The sequence below is a fragment of the Papaver somniferum genome, chromosome 3, assembly GCF_003573695.1.
Source record: "Papaver somniferum cultivar HN1 chromosome 3, ASM357369v1, whole genome shotgun sequence".
Taxonomy (NCBI): Eukaryota; Viridiplantae; Streptophyta; class Magnoliopsida; order Ranunculales; family Papaveraceae; genus Papaver; species Papaver somniferum.
Genome location: NC_039360.1, coordinates 161279712 through 161297394, shown reverse-complemented (window position 1 = coordinate 161297394; position 17683 = coordinate 161279712). Strand labels below are relative to the sequence as shown.

Below are 17683 nucleotides of genomic sequence, written 5' to 3'. Positions count from 1 at the left end.
ACTTAAGGTCTTAGCTATTTGGCCGACTTGAAGTTCTAGATTAGCAAGACTCTGAGCACTAGTTTGAAAGTTCTGCTTGGTTTCATGTTGAAAACTGAGTTGGTTATGTGCTAACATATCCTGAGTTTTTGCTAACATCTTAATAGATTCCTCTAAGCTAGTCGTTTTGTTTTCTAGGCCTGGTGAATTCTTAGTGCAACCAAAACCTGGGGGAGCATTAGAATTACTAAACTGACCTTGACTCTGGCCCCTAGACCATGAAAGGTTCGGATGGTTTCTCCAATCAGGATTATAGGTTTCTGAATATGGGTCAAACTTCTGACGGTTATCATACCTAGTATTATTATAGAGAGCATTGGCTTTCTCTTCATTATTCTGTCCTTCCCAAAAAGGCTCCAATCTACCACTAGTGTGACCCACTTCTAAAGCTTCTAACCTTTTCTCTGTAGCAGCAATTTTGGCATCTGATTCAAAGCTTCCTTCTACCCTATTGACGTTTCCTCTGCCTAGAAGAATTGTTTTCTGGGGTACCCTATTGCTTTCCCATTGTTGGTTCTTTTCGGCGATTTCATGCAAATATGTCATCGCATCATCAACTGTTTGGTTTTCAAACCCACCTGTACACATGGACTCTACTGTAGTTGTGGTGGGATAATCTAAACCTTCATAAAGGATCTGAACTAACCTAACCTTTTCTAAACCATGATGAGGACATTGGGCTAATAAATCATTGAACCTTTCCAAATACCTATACAAAGATTCTCCCTCCTGTTGTGTAAACGTGCAGATTTGCGTCCTAATAGACGAGGTTTTATGCCTAGGGAAAAAATTGTTCAAAAAGGCAGATGTAAGTTGTTCAAAGGTTTCAATAGATTCGGAAGCCAAACTATACAGCCACGACTTGGCTTTATCTTTTAAGGAAAAGGGGAATAACCTGAGTTTTAAAGCATCATCATCAAGGTTTCTAATTTTCAGGGTACTACAAATTTACTCAAAGTCCCTAACTTGGAACTAGGGGTTTTCATTTTCTTTTCGTAAAAAGATTCGGACCAACTGTATGGTTCCAGGATTAAGTTCATAATTTGCTTCAGTTTCAGGTAACCTGATACACGAGGGATGAGTAGTCCTAGTAGGGTTCAACAAAGCTTTCAAAGTTTCCATTTCTGGCACCATTGGACTATCAGGGATTTTCTCCTCAAACGGACGTTCAAAAACGGAATTTTCAAGAATCGGACTTTCTAAATTGAGGTAATCGAGATGCTTAGAACTACTAGGTTTCTCTTTAACAAATCTACCTAGGGAGTCTCTTTTACGTTCAGGCATGCAACAGAATAAGGTAGGGAATTCTATGCAAACAAAAAACAAGGCTGACTCAACCAAATCAAACCTAAATTTCTAACAAACAAAAAGCATGATGGCTCCACTTAGATTGTTTCTAGACCAACTTCTATTCTTTCGAAAAGGAACTCGTTACAATCTGAGCAAACCCTTATGGAATCAATCCGAGTCAAAGTAAGTTGAATCAAGGAGAGGGAAGCTTAGTGGAGCTTTGATACCCAAGGCCTCACCGGTTACAAGGCGGCGCAGTCACACATTTAATTCACAGAAACCATCAAGAACTTTGAAGTATGCTCAAAAGAGTAACCAATATTTTTCGAACGACTTTCCTATTAAGCTCGTTACCCTATAGGTCTCGTTCTAGTCAAAATTTTAGGCTTAGGTTCGCGTTTGGTTTCGTTTTCCTAAGGCGGGCAAGAATAGAACGGTGATGAAATCCGAACCCTAGTCCTTGCCCTATACTAGGAATTAAAAGCAACCGTATTCAAGTCCTCAGCATATATTCACCTTAAGGAATACAGTAAACCCGCTGACAGGGGATTCGCGGGTGTTTCGAAAAACTTACCTCCCGTACCAGACGGGCGAAGAACCGCTGAAGTCGACTCGGGCCACAACTCCTATGTTATGTACGAACCCGAGGGGCCGAGGTGATATTGTAATCACCGTTCTTCCCTGCACACAGTTTGTATTTAAACCAACCCTTCCTTAGGGTTTAAAAATAATAATGTCCAAAATCCAATGTCCAAGTGTCCAAAAAGAAAAGAAAAAATTACAAAAATAGCAAACCCTAATACAGTTCTCTCTCTCTTTTTTTTTAATAAAGAAAAATAAACAAACTCTAAAAAAAATTAAAAAAAAATATCTAAAAAGAAATTGTCTTCTTCTTCGTTCTTTTCGCTTTAATCTTTCGCTCCAAGTCTTTATGCTTTAAGTTCCAGTCTTTACGAAATCACCAAACTCCTTGGCTGAATTCTATTTATGATCCAAAAACCGTAGACAAAAGATAAATACCCAAAACGTAAAAAAAGAACAAAAATAATAAAAACCTAAAAAATAGAATAGTGAATTACTATTCTCATTAATAGCATTTAACCAACCGGGCAACCATATGCTTTGACCTGCATTGAATGTTGGGCCATTCGTTGAAGATAAAAGTACATCGAAGCCATATGAAGTCTTACCATGAGCAGACTGTATCCATTGGGCAAATATGGGTTCGATCAAGATTTGTTTCTCCGGAGTACCAAAAGCAAGCATGACATCGTTATGAACATAAAGTCCCAAAGTATGGAACCCCAGAAAAAGGCTGACCCAACTTAAATGGGATTTGATAGCTTCTTTATGGTTTAACATTCTTGCCAATACATTATCTTCATTCTGCTCCGGATTGTTTAGTTAGTAACGACGCTAGTAGTGGTTTTGGTAGCTTTATTTTTCATAGATTAGGAGTTGCTATTCAAAAAGGTGTTGGAGCCCAGCTTGTTGCTAGGTTACCAACCAAAAGCTTTGTATAATGATTTCTATAAAATGAAAAATAAAATAAAAATAAATAAATAAAATAAAACTAAGTCTAAAAACCCTAAAAACAAATTCGCGTCGGCGGCGCCAAAAATTAATGTAGTTTATAGACAGTGGTAAAAGTGGTTCGATTCTCAGACTTGCGAAGGATAAAATATAGACTTAAATTCTAAAACTAAAATAGAAAACAAACTAAAAATTGTCACAAACTCAATCAAAGATGATATCAATTTTAAAAAAACACTGAGGCTAAGATTCCACTATTTTCCAAGTTCAAAGTGATTTAATCCCAATATTTATATTTATGCAATTTTCTCGTTCAAGTTGATTCTAACTTGTTACAACTAGTAGATTCTCAAAATAACAAGTGTAAATCCAAAGCATAGAACATCAAAAACCTAGGTCCAAGTATTGTCTATCAAAAGAAATAACAATTGCTTAACAAAAATCATATAAACAATTTTCAACCAAGGCAAATAATCATAAAATAATTGCAAATAAATAAATAAAATAGGATATACCACTTCTCGTTGGAGAAATATATTCCTCTATCGCCTCAGCAATGGGGTTTAGCTCATCATATTAATCACTTGCTCAAAAGTTGATTAAAGATGAAAAACTATAACACTGGATGTTTGCAACGATGTATTGGCGTTGCAAGGAAAAGGACTGACTGTTACAAAGAAGTCACTGTAGCAGCGTTACGAATTTGAGACGCTGTTCTTATTTGCAGCTGATGTTCTTCAGAAGCAGCAGCAGCAGAATACGGTTTCCTGCAACTTGATCAATATGGACCTATAGTGTTTCTAACTCCTCTGCGACTGCTCCAATAACTACGTTCCCTTTCCTGGGACTTAAACACACCTTTTATACTACTCATAAACCTAAAAATAGCGATTAATTCTCGCGTTTTCTTTACGTGCAAGTCACGGCAATAATTTCTTCTGCCGACTTCCCTAGCCAATTCTGAGCTTTCCCGATTGTCTTAAACTCTTCCTTAGATATAATACTACCTTAGGAAACAATCTCACGCCTTTAGTCTCCCTGAAATTCCTAAAATAATTCCACAAATTTTTCATGTTCACTTCAACCTCTGTTTCCATTTTTCGGATTATCCAGCCCAATTTGATCGATTCCAGCGCACATACCAAGCCTGTTATGCTCAATCACGTCCAGCCCAACATATTTCAGCGATTGAATCTCTCTAAAACATCTTCGAAATCAATCCCCAACTCTGGTTCGTCTGCAACATTTTTTCCCGCCAATTTCTGAGTTTAAAAACGATGAAGATGACCTCCCCCTATCTTGTGCTGGTCTCCCTTTAGCAGGTGCCTGGAAATGGATGCCCCTTAGTAATTGGTTACCCCTTATCCATTTGAGGGTCCGAATAGCAAGTGTCCTCCGGGGGTGCCCCGCGCAACTTTTCGAGCAGATTTTTCCAAAAATGTTTGTTGGACAAAAATACCTACACACACATAAAACACCATAATAAGTACAAAAATGAGCATTATCAATATATAGAATCGAGATAAATTAGACACAAAAATGTGTCTATCAAATACCCCCAAACCTATTATTTGCTAGTCCTCGAGCAAAATAAAATAAAATAAAATAAAATCCTAACTCACTGACGCAGGCATCGTCGATTGCATTTAGCGTATGCAATAAGCCTTTAAACCCCTAAGTGTCCCTAGTGGTGGAGTGTTTTCTCCGGAGGGCTTACAAGAGGTATACCCACAAAACCTATACAATTACTTCTTATATTGCATTGTATGTCCCTGTGCAATTAAAATGCTTAGCGTCCATGAAAACCACCCCTTCAGTATTCATTAGTGATTGGTCTTTATCTGTAACTATGATTCTCGGAGTTTGATCACCACGGTTTATCTTCTTCAAGTCTCTTTCATCCAAGTAAAACTCACATCATTCTCCCGATCCATAAACCACCATGCCACCGTGAAAGTTTGTTTGTCAGAAGTGTGGCAAGCAATGTTGAACAACGACATGTTCTACTCGTTGGTATTGTATGTATAATCTATTAACAAAACTTGATAGAAGCATTGGGACAACTTGATCATCTTCGGATGCACAAAGAAAATATGAGTCACTCTTCTTTCCAATACATGCTTCCTCATGTGTATCCGTGTTGATCAAATAACCACTGATCTTGTTCCATAACCGCTCTACCATCCCATTCTTTCCTTCTAAAGCCTTATCTTGCCGCGTAAATTTTTCTCAAAGTGGACTAGTTATTCTTATCATCCTCCTTAATATTCCTAATGATGTCACTTGGTTTACACGTTTTAATCGACCTTACCGTTTTCAATTGATGTGTTTTCAACCCTCAAACGACAACGTGTAAGAGAATCTGGATCATTATAATTATGACCACTACACCAGTAGCGTCGTTGCTAATTTTAATTTCGGTTGCTAACTTCTCGTAACAATAGATTGTTGTAGATAATTTTGCAACCGCCAATTGTAGGTTGCGAATAACAACTGGTCTATGTTCAAGCGTGCGAAGTGCGCATGTGACCGGGAACACTAGGACTAATTTTTACGCCCAAGTCAAAATTCGTTCAAGTCTTCTTGTTTTTCTTTCCACCCTTCAGCGAAAGCTATCCTATATCCCCTGCCTTATAGTTTTTTCCCTTCTCATTTTTTCTCCGCCACAAATTCATATCTTTCATCTCCTTTCCATCTCTGAAGCTTCATGTCTTCTCCTCTGAAGTTTTATCTCCTCTTCATCTCTTAAGAACTGCGTGATTATAAACTTCATCTCTCTTTCATCTCTAAACCCACTGAAATCAACAGCCAGGGTACAATCGTTCGCATAATACTTTCGTTTCTCTTTATAGGGTTTATAGATTTTGATTTCTAGGGTTGGCATAATCTCTTTTTTAATCGATTTTAGGCTTTCCATTATGGATCTGCTTTTTTTGATTTTAGGGATTTTGATTTGAGGGTTACATCTATTAATATGCTATGAGAAAGGTAAGTCTCTATTTGTTTTTCTTCTCCATTTATTATTTCTTAACTTTAATATATGACTTTGATGAAATCCTATATTTTCTTGTGCTCAGCTTGAAATCGTTCCATCGATTTTATTATTGAATAATTTGTCTCAAGTAAATTAGGTCAAACAAGTTTTAAGGAGATTCAATCGAATTTCAGGTACAATTTTTATTGATACTCTTTAAAGATTTGTTTGTATTAATTGGTTCATTCTTCACCAACATTTTCATCATACATGTATATCTAAGGATTCTTTGGTGTTTGTTGGGTTCTACTATATGTTTATAATAGCTAAATTGGTTTGTAAATATACCCCATATAACTTTTTTTTGTAAAATACCCTTCATTTATGTCATAACAAATCTTATCAGTTATAGTATGAAAATAATGACAGACCAAAATTAACGTCAATAATTTTCTAAAAATAATAACTAATCTAATTTAAGAGAAGAAAATTTTGGCCAGAATTTTTATTTTTTTCGTTAAAGGTTTTGACCTGGCCTTAAGATTTTTAATTAACAAAATTTGCTTTCATTTCACCTGGCCTGAAAATTAATTATATACAATTGGCTCCAACCTAACCTTGAATCCTAATCAGATCGTGGAAGAACTAAAGATGTTCGAATCAGTTTAAATTAATCCAGTGCTAATCCCTTTGTTTTATATGAATGTGCTTTGAGGATTTTGATGATAATCATGAAATTAGAACCAATACATGGTTAACGAGATTCTTACTTCAAAGAAGAGGAAATCCAAACATCAAGATGTGAATTTTTCAGTCTACCCTTTTAATTATTATTAGTTCATGGACGTGAAAGATATTTTTTTTTCTTCCCATTTACAAAAGGTATGTGTTGATGTTAATTTAAGATTTTAGATACTTAGTTAACGATAATTTAGGTATGTTATTTCTTTTGGTTTATTGAAGGGTAATTTGAAAATATAAAATCCTTGCTTAATTTTGTTAAAAAACAGTAAGACAAATGTCCGTTTCTTAATGGTCCTCCATGCCCCCTTCAAGATTTGTCCCAATTAAAATTTTCTGGTTTATATTGACATAATCATGACATGGTTTGACCATTTTTTTTACAAAATCCAAGCGACAACAAGTTTGAAGCTAATTTTCTGGTGACATGTTCCACTTACAAAAATTTCTCGTTATATTGACATAATCATGACATGGTTCCACTAATTTTTTCTACGAAACTTCACGATCCACAAAATCTAATTTCAACCATTAATCTTCAACGATCGATATTCAAATAGTATATGGTAGTCTTATACGTCGAAGAATGCTCTTATGTTTAGTAGAAATATAGAGCTATATAAGAGGAACATGTCGTCAAAAACTTAGCTTCAAATACATTGTCGCTTGGCTTTTGAAGAAAAAATGGCGAAACCATATCATGATTATGTCAATATAACCATATCATTGGATCTTATCCCATCTTTTATACTATATTTGTTAGTTAATATAAGTTTTCTTTAAAAAAATAAATCTCTATGATAATATTTAGAATACAAAAATATGAGTATTTGAATACACACAAGAAAAAACCTTTGAAGCAAGCCAACAATTTTATTATTAGTATGTAAGTATCAATTCCAATTTCCATAATATCTCAATTGATGATGCTTCTGGCTCAGATTTTCCCATCAGAAAAAATGATAATATGATGATATTTGGATACACAAATACAATAAGCAAGCTCCAAGCAACCGAGAAACATAAACATAGGTACGTCAAATACATCAAAAGTTGCATCAAATTAAGAGAACAAAGCACAATATCATCCACGCAATTCAAAGGTTGCAATTGCTATGCGCTACAACCAATATCCTATTAGCTAAACTGCAGGACAGCATGTTGGGCATTCACAGCACCGCCAAGCAGAACCATTAACGCAACCTTTTGGAGGTGTGCATCCTTGTGGCGCTAACAGCACCGGCAGGGATTTGGTGGTCATGTATTTACTTTTTTATCTACTACAACTTCCTGATCATCCTAGAGTATCTTTCCTATAAATCCATTCAAAAACAAATAAAAAATTAATAATTGTTTTACATTTACATGCAACTAAAAGAAATTAGACTAACTATAAGGAAGTAGACTCTTACTACTGGAAGAAGAGGCTGGCATATCGGTCTTAAAGGAGAAATTAGAGGAAACAAATATATTCATTCCATTTGGGCATTATCTTTCCTAATATTAGAGAAATTAGGAGTATATCTTATGTTCATTAAAAAACTTAATTGAGTTGATCATGGTTTGATTTGATAACAAGATTAAGAAACTTTTACTAATATGATTAAGCTAAAGACACCATTCATGTCTTCTCCAAGCAGAAACAATTTTTGATTCAACCCACGACCAGTTGAACAAATATCTTTGCATACACTCGCTAAAATAAAAGTTGAACATCTCTCGCTTATTATCTAGTACATATTTAACTTACTAGATACAAGTTGTGAAACTCTTTTCTTGGAGCCCCTATCATCTAGTACATATTTAACTTATGTAGCATTAGCAGATACATACGTTTATTTCACAAAAATAACATAAAAGATACGTTTATTTCAGATTATGAACAAAAATTTCTTAATAAGGTGCTAAGATTGGATCAGAGAATTGTTTTGATGGATTTTCATTGCAAATAAAAACACTGATGTCTATTTGGTTGTCGCAATGGAATGATCGCCGGATTTTAGATCTGGTCAGAAGTTGAAGACATTGATCATCATCATACATGAGTACTGATTCTACAGAGAGTAGTTTTTTAATTTTTAAGATAAACTAATCCAATTTAGGAAAAATATTTGCTTTCAGGCACAGAGGATCTGCACCCCCTACCCAACGATCACCCATACAACAAACGTCCATGTATTAGTGGCCCATAGAGGGTGGCCCACAGCTTAGGGGACGTGTGGAAGATACTAGTCGCCTATTTTTAATATCCCTGGATAAACTTATAATATATATATATATATATTTGATATGAAAACACCTTTTATTCAACAACTTAATTTATAAAATTTAAATTGATAGATTTTCGATCATCTCAAACAGCCTTTTTGAAATTTTCTGGGATATCACAAGAGTAATCAAAAGAGGACAGATTTAGAAGTTTTAGCAATTATATAAAGAACATTATTAGCTGCTATTTTAACATGACTTATTAAAACACAGGAAAAGCCAGAAAAACTAGAGAGTAGATACCGTATGTCTTCTATGATACCAAGGTTGTTCCACTGAACTAAAGATTTTATCTTGTTGATGGAGTTAATTACATTCAGACTGTCACTTTCCAAAATAACTTGTTGAAGATTGCAATCTCTAGCCTACGGTAAAGCTTCTTTCATGGCTAGATGTTCTGCATTTTCTGGATATATTCCTCAATTGAAGTATCTCCCTTTGATGGCTCTGCAACTACCTATTGAATGGCGAATGACTAGCCCAATTGCATATTCAGGAGTGTCATAATCAAAAGAAGCATCTATATTAATTTTAAGAACTCCATTGGTTGGGGAAATCCAAACTTGCTTTTGTTTCTGCTTTCCTAAGGTGTAACAGGTACACACTGATTCACCATGTACATGATAGAATGGAGCGTAAACAGAAATTTTGATTTTTGTTCTCATAAACTTTGGCACATATATTCTTCCAGATAAGCCATGCATTAGTCATAAGAATTATGACCCTATGATTCCAATCATAAGTATCAATAGCATTAGATTAATGGAACCAACTAGAAATCCAGTCACTCTCGATATTTGACTTTCTATACAAGCAGTGTTCACATTCATCGCAAGCCATATAGATATGGAGTGATCACATTGTATAAGCAGGTGTTGAAGTGTTTCTTCATCTTGAGAACATCGTGGACAAATTGGATCTATATCAGAATTACATTTGCTTAGTTTGACTCTAGTTGGCACAATTCTCTTAATACACTTCCATATGAACAATTTAGCCTTGTGTGGAGTTGTGATTTCCATAGTTTTTCCAAGTTAACATTTGTAGTACTTCTAGTGATGGGTCTGAGTCAGGAGACGCAATTGTTAAATCTCTATAAGTATCTTTAACTGTGAAATCACCTGTTTTACTAGGCTCCCAAATTAACTTATCTGAACCATGATGACTTATATACATTCTTAAAATTAAGAATGCAATATCATCTAAAGTAAATTCTTAACAAGTTGTTCATTCCATCTTTTTGGATTTTGTAACATGAGATCTGAAACATAAACTATTCTAGCAGGTTCTTTAAAGGAGTCTTTTGGAGTTGGAGGTGAATCAATTCCTATTACTGATAGACACATTTTTGTGTCTTATATAATCTCAATTGTATATACTGTTGGTGCTCGATTTTGTATTTATTATGGTATTTTTTGTTTTTGCAGGTGTTTTTGGAAAAATAAGCTTTTGCGGCGAAATTGGCTCAAAATGTGGCATTTGTACCTCCGTAGGTAACGTACCAGAAGCACCCCAGAAATATCCCAGAGGAACCCAGAAAAAGTGTTGAAAACATCCCAAAAAAATTACTAAAGGAACCCAATGGATAAGTGTTATGCGGACCCAGCACCCTGGATAAGGGGTAACCTAATTACCAGGGGACACCATCTGCATGGTTTGAAAGAAACTTTTTGGAAGGAAAATTCTTCTTCTCACTGACAGTTCAGAGTTCGAATTTTTAGAGAATTAGAGTGAGATTCAATCTGGAAATTTTGGTGGGCTGGACTTCCTAGAGCATAATAGTGTTGGTATGGTTGATTTGATCGAACGAGTTGGGCTAAACAAGCTAAAAAAAGGAAACAGAGGTGAAACATATTTTCGGGATGCTGTATGGTTGATTTTTGGTAATATGATTAGACTAAAGGCCAGATAAGATTCTCTAAGATTTATATCAATCTAATGAAGGGTTTGGATTAATTGGAACACCTGAGAAGCGCGTGAATCAAATAGGGAAAGTGAAAGTTCCGTAACTTCCACGAAAAGAAAAAGTGAAATTTAATCGGGATTTTTAGGTTTCTGAAGTGTATAAAAGGTAGAGGGGAGTCCCAAAAACCGGTTCGAGGAATTTGGGGTCTATACGTAGCTTAGAGGAAGCTCAGGGACGAAGAAATCACGCTGCAAAGAAAGTTGCAACAGCTGGAAGAAGCTGAAGAATACGAAGAACGGACTTCCGAAGACAGTCGTTCTTCAACAGTGTTTACGACAAAGGGTTTGGGGTCGCAGCTGCAGTCTCAACAACACTTCGTATCTATTGTTCTTCTTCTAGCAGCTGAACAGCGCCTTTGCAATAGTTATTTATGTTGCGATTTTTCTGTTCAATTGTTTTACTCCCTTTTAATCAACTTTTGAGCTTTATACATGTATTTCGAGATCATGATTAATATAAGTAGCTAAACCCAAACACTGGGATGATGGAGAAATCCCTATTTCACGCATGTGGTAATTTTAATAATTCTTTTATGACTTTTTGCATTGATTAATAATTGTTTTATGGTTTTTATTGAATGGTTGTGATTTCAATTGATGGGTTATGCTTAGGTTAAGTCTTTTGATATCCCATGCTCTCGATTTACAATCATTTCTTTTCAAAAATCTACTTTTGGCAAAGAACAGAGTCTATAATTGTTATCTTTGGAGCTATGTCTAGAATTATTATTTGAATCACATGAATGGAATTTGGTGGAATCCTGAGTCTCGGTACCTCTCGATACTGTGACAACCTTTTGTATATATATTTTCTATTTTTATTATTAGTCTAAAATCGAATCTGAACAAGTCCGAGTTTGAACGATACTCTACTTAGTATTAAAAAACTACATCAATTACCCACTTATCATACCAAACTAAAAAAAATTCCTCATTTCTTACATCCCACTTGTGGAATTTATTAACATAGTAATGTCCTAGTTCTAAACCTTTCCAAATCCAAAAAGAGTTGTAAAGAGATTCTTTGAGATGTAAGAAGCTGCAATAAGGAGAATATTTATCCTTCATAATTTGCACCCGTTGTCTATTATCATCAGTACAAAGTCCAATCCTCCTTCACTCATATAAGAAGAAAGAGAATTCCAAGCCACAAAATTTACATCCCTATTAAACTTATGACCCCACCAAAATTTCCTCTGAGCAGAATCAAATTTACTAATTACTATTTTAGGAAGTTTGAAACTACTCATATAATGTGTTGGAATCGAGTTAAGAACATACTTCACTAAAGTTGTTCTTGCAGCTTGATTCAGAGTTTTCGAACAACATCCCTGAAATCTATTATCATAAGAATCTTGAATAGATTTAAAGGAACTTGTTTTTGAGTTACCCAAAAGGAAAGGAAGACCAAGATATTTATCCGAGGAACCTAACTGTTTAACTGCTATTTTCTCTGATAGCTAATTTTCTATATGTGACAGAACCCTGTAATAAAGGCCAACGATTTCGAAAAACTTATTAACGGACCAGAGAGCCCACAAATTTTGTGCAAACAACTTTGAATTTGATGGATACTATCTTTATCAGCACGAAAAAATAAAATATAATCATCCGAAAATAATAGATGATTCACCGATAAAAAGTTCTTCGTGACTTGTATTCCATGCAATATATTAAGCGCTTCAGCATTCATTAGTGATCTAGTTAGATATTCCATTGATATTATGAATAGGTAAGGGGAGAGAGGATCCCCTTGCCTAAGACCTCGAGTTGGAGTATACGACTGACTGTTACTTCCATTTAAACGAATTGATATGTTGTTGTCGATATACATTGATGGATTAGAATCCTCCAGTCTTCACAAAAACCCAAAGAGGATAACATTTTATCAATAAAAGACCACTCCACCCTGTCGAATGCTTTCGACTTATCCAATTTAAGAGCTACTAAACCTTGTTTTTTCTTAGACTTCTTCATTGTATGAACTAACTCATGTGCCATTACTATGTTGTCATTGATATATCTCTTAGGTACATAGGCATTTTGAGTTGGATATATTATGTTCTCCATCAAAGGCTTCATCCTTTTAACTAAGAGTTTCGAAATAATCTTATAAATTATGTTAAATAAACCAATTGGTCCATAATCACTAAAAGTTGTTGGATGTTTAAATTTAGGTATTAAACATGTGACTGCGTGGTTAATATTATATGGCATTGATTTGGTAATGAATAATTGTTGCACCAATTGAACAATATCATCACCCACAGTAGACCACTGAGATTGAAAAAATCCCGAAGGAAAACCTTCGGGACCCGGTGAATTCCAACTAGGGAGACTTTTAACCACAATATAAATTTCTTCTTCAGAAGGAATCGAGATTAACAGATATATGATTTATAGTTCTCCTCCTATTAGATAAAGATTGAAAGTAAGCGTATTATTTTCTGCATCTCTGACCAAACGATCACCTGACTGCTGCTGCCAAAAATCAGCTTCAACTTTCTTCCAGGAATGCAACTGTTGAATAGTTTGATGTATTTTTTTCGAATTCACATCACTATACGGTTGATTCTCGAGAGAAGATAACTGGTCTTTTAAGCATTTAATACGACCCGCAATTTTTCCAAAATAATCCATATTCCATTTAGAAAGCTTACTCCTAGCATTACAAAGTTTTAGAGATATATTCTGATTTCTTTCACAAAAAGCCCAAGAATTTATAATGATATCAGCACACTGAGGGTCTCTATGCCAACATCTATAACATTTCCAAACATTTTTAGGTTTAACAAAATCAAATTCAGAAAAGAAAAGAATAGGACAATGATCTGATCCTAGAAAAGGAAGATGTAAAAGTTTAGAGTATGGATAATCTCTAATCCAATTAGAATTGCAGAGAGCCATATCAATTCTAGCTCTATTATAACCCTTACCATTAATTTTGTTAGACCAAGTGTGTTTACTACCCGAGAAACTCAAATCCATGAGACCAGCATCATTAATCAAATTACTTTCCCATTTATCTAGATAAGTAATACTAGAAGAAGCTTCCCCTTTTGACAAATGAATGTTAAGATCACCAAAACATCCGAAGGTTGAAAAACATTTTCACTTAGTTCTTTAATAAATTTCCATTGTTGTTGTTTTAAATCTTGATATGTGGATCCATAAATACATGAAAGGAGTCACTCTTGCTTAGAGGGATTAGACTTAATCAATAAGTGAATCATGTTATCCTTGCTACACACAATATCACAAGGAAATCCATCTTTCCATAATAAAATTTAAAATATAATAAAAGAGCCACTACATTCATTATTAATTGGTTTTGAGTTCGATGTCGACGTACTTTGACTCGTTGTTCGTCATCAACATGGTGGGCGAGTCATTCGTCATCAACATGGTGGATGCTGCACCTTGGAATATGTATGGTATGGCTTGAAAGAGTTTGGATGTCCAGGTAATTAAGATATCAATCTAGTGAAAAGTAGGATAAGGAGGAAATGTGGCTCGAAAAAATTCGTTGAGATTGGATTGTCCCAGTGATAAAAGATATCTATTGAAAAGTAAGATAAGGAGGAACTGTTGTCATTAAATTCAACGAATAAGAAAGTCTTTGTATTCTTCGGTGATGGTTGTTTTAGTTTTTGTTTGCTCTTAGACAAGCCTCCGACATATTATAATTATGTGGATTTAATTATCCACAGTACGGTTCCACTAATGGTTGCATGATCAATAATTCTTGATTTACTATTAGAAGTCACACGGTGTCACTAGAGGTAGATGTAAATTTGTCCAATGGCTGCAAAAAATAGATCCTAGTGGTTGGCACGTAACTCTTACATTTTTCCTTGAAGCCACATTCCAAGGAATCAAACGCTGTAGTTATTCTTGGATTGCTAGGCAAACTCTTTTCTAGACTTTCCAAGGCTATTGAAGGCCCTTGGACTTTTAACATAATTCCATGGCCGCTTTTGCTGATTTTATTTTGTCACTGACAGAACCACATGTGAAGTAAAGACAGAAAATCTCGTTTCGTTTATCTTTGTTTGGGTACTTTAACTTTCGAGTTTCTGCATGCACATGAGGTCTCACATGCCCTCTTATGATCTTTTCTCAAACCTTTTTTTTTTTCTTTTTTTTAAAAAGGAAAAACCGCCGCAAAGGGCCTATTATTAAACCATAGAATTTAAGAATTGTACACATTTTTGGCCGGCAACCTAATAACCAGCTAGGTTAAGAATAGATAAAAGACCTACATGGAGTAGGAAAACAATCTCAACAACTACAAGCGGACAACCCAACTAAGGCGAGAGGAACAAGCTCTCGGCAGAATCCAAAACCCTCCAAAAAGACAGGCACAACAGTTACATTAAGAACTAAAACAAGTACTCCAATTGGTAATGATTGAATCAAAATCAATACCCTTCATAACTTCATCATTGGAACCCCAGCAGTAAGCTTGAATCTTCACCTGCTTAATGACCTCAGTCACATTAAAATTAATGTTTTCGAAAACTAAAGCATTCCTGGACTTCCAAATGGTCCAGCAAATGGCAGTAGGTAAAAGAGACCAAAGCTTAATGGGATGGATTGTTCTACATCTCCAACTTTTAATTACCGAGTCTATGCAGCCCGGTCCGCATACATTTACTCATTTATGCAAGCAACATATGACCGCATACATTTACTCATTTTATTATTACATCCAACATTCGATTGTACACTTACATCAAATCAAAAGGAGAAAACACAATACCATCCAAGTCCAAACTACACAATACGTAGTGACATACATTTGCAAGAACAAATTATACGGTATGCGGTACGATCAGGATCCAGTGGGTAATTTAAGCAGGAGGAGGACAGCATTCTGGGCATCTACAACACGGCGTGTAAGAACCAAATCTGCATTTAATTTGTGGACACACTTTTGGTGGTGGATTGAGGCAAACACTTACGCACTTAACTTTTGGGCATGTATCTACTACTTCTTGATCCTCTTCCAGTATCAATCCTTATAGATAATAATCAAGTAGTTTCATAATTAGAAATTAATATGGAGGAATTTGAAAAAGAAAAGAGTTTAGACGGTAAGGAAGTAGTAGTCTTACTGCTGGATGAAGAAGCTGGCATGACAATCAAGACAAACAAGAAGATGCTAACGATCATACTGATCTTAGCCATGATATACGTATAGTGATGCTTCTCTATTTCTTCTTTGATGAATGATGATGATGTTCCAGACTTCAAGTACTACTGACTGACATCTATAAATAATACTCTACAAATTGAAAGGATAAGAAAGTCGGTATACATCCTTCTATGGTCAAAATATCTCAGTTTTGGTGTTATACTATTGGATTGGAAAGCAACAGCATTGTCTTCCGAGTGGGATGCTGTTGATGACCAGCGGTTTTTGCAACTACTAAAAATCAAATACTTATACCAAATCTAAGATTATGGCAACAAGTTAAAGATCGCGTTAGATGTCAAGGACGCAATAACAAAATGAAGTTCTAATTCAATATGAACATAGATTTACGTGGTTCACGGTTAAAACCAACATCCAGGAGGGATTGGCGGATACCTTTACTATGATTTGGTGAAGGTTACAAGTGTAGTCAATCGGCTTTAACTCTCTAGACCAGGATGGGTTAGGTTAGATCAGAGAAAAGAGTCTCTCTATCATGTTCTTAAAAATAATTTGAAACCTTTAATTACGTAGTATACAAGTTCTCCTTTTATAGCCCCAAGGTTGCCTTGCCTTGTTATACAACAACGTAAGCTTCATTACATTTAAAATGCAATTAATACACTAATACAAACATAGGTGTAAGCAGCTACATCAAATTAAGAGGAGAAAGACACAATACCATTGCGAGGTACGTGTATATATATATGTGTAGAACTAATGATCGAAGTTACATGGGTATGCGGTACAACCGGGATCCGCTAAGTAATTCAATTAACAGAAGCACAGCATCTTGGGCAGCCACAGCACGGAGTGTAAGAGCCAAATCTGCATTTAATTTGTGGGCACACAATTTGTAGGCACTTAAACTTTGGGCAGTTGTTTACTACTCCCAGATCCTCCTTCAGTGTCATTCCTGACAGATATATTGAGTTAGTTGAAAATTCCTTAAAAATTATACATTAATGTGTTATATAAACTGAAAGATTTTTTTTTTACTAAAAGGAAGTATACAAACTTACTGTTCGAAGAGGAGTGGGTTGGCATGGCAATCAAGACAAATACGAAGATGCCGAGGAACATACTCATCTTGGCCATGATATACAGCAAATGTTGCTTTTCTTGTTTCCTTTTTCTTTTTCTTCTTTGATACTATTATAATGCAGGTACCCTTTGTTGATGATGACGATGGTCGAGTTGTGCTAATTTGACCTCTACATATAGTTATCTCGGAATTGAAAATATCTACTCTTATATCTAAAGATTGGATAAGATAATGGTAGGTTTTTAATGCAATGAATAAGATAGGCACAGGGTCTTTGTGCTTTTCAATGGTGTTCGTTTTAGTTTTTGTTTTCTTTTAGACAAGACATGTTATCTTTATGTAAATTTAGCTGCCAGTGGGTACCAATTCCATGACCAATAATTCCAGATTCACTGTTAGAAATCCCTTGCTAGATTCATTTGGAAATCCCTTGCCGTCACATAGTAGTATAGTACCTTTATCCGATGGCTGCAAAAGTTGAATCCTAGAGGTTGGCACATAACTTTTACTTTTTAACTTGAAGCCATGTCCCACAAAGATTTTCACGCGGGAGAAAATATAATGCAAAGGATATGGAAAGTCGAATCATGCTATTGTATGGACAATATGTTGCCATAAACTAAATTTGATC

General features: G+C 35.1%; 2 long non-coding RNA genes and 1 pseudogene across 6 annotated transcripts; 2 read left to right on the top strand and 1 right to left on the bottom strand.

Moving 5' to 3' along the window:
- The first annotated feature begins 697 nt into the window (after positions 1–697).
- Positions 698–797, top strand: LOC113362383 (annotated as a pseudogene).
- A 4737-nt stretch (positions 798–5534) lies between these two features.
- LOC113357847 lies at positions 5535–11265 on the top strand. Of its 5 annotated transcripts, none has more exons than XR_003363961.1 (4): positions 5535–5850; positions 5940–6030; positions 10131–10160; positions 10273–11265. It is a non-coding gene; the product is annotated as an uncharacterized LOC113357847 (long non-coding RNA). The 5 variants fall into 5 exon arrangements; XR_003363959.1 differs by having other exon boundaries at positions 8699–10160; XR_003363960.1 differs by lacking the exon at positions 10131–10160.
- Positions 11266–15421: 4156 nt separating this feature from the next.
- Positions 15422–17233, bottom strand: LOC113361791. Its single transcript, XR_003365325.1, has 3 exons — positions 17030–17233; positions 15928–16923; positions 15422–15830 (listed from the first exon to the last, which is right to left on the bottom strand). It is a non-coding gene; the product is annotated as an uncharacterized LOC113361791 (long non-coding RNA).
- Between the last annotated feature and the right edge of the window lie 450 nt (positions 17234–17683).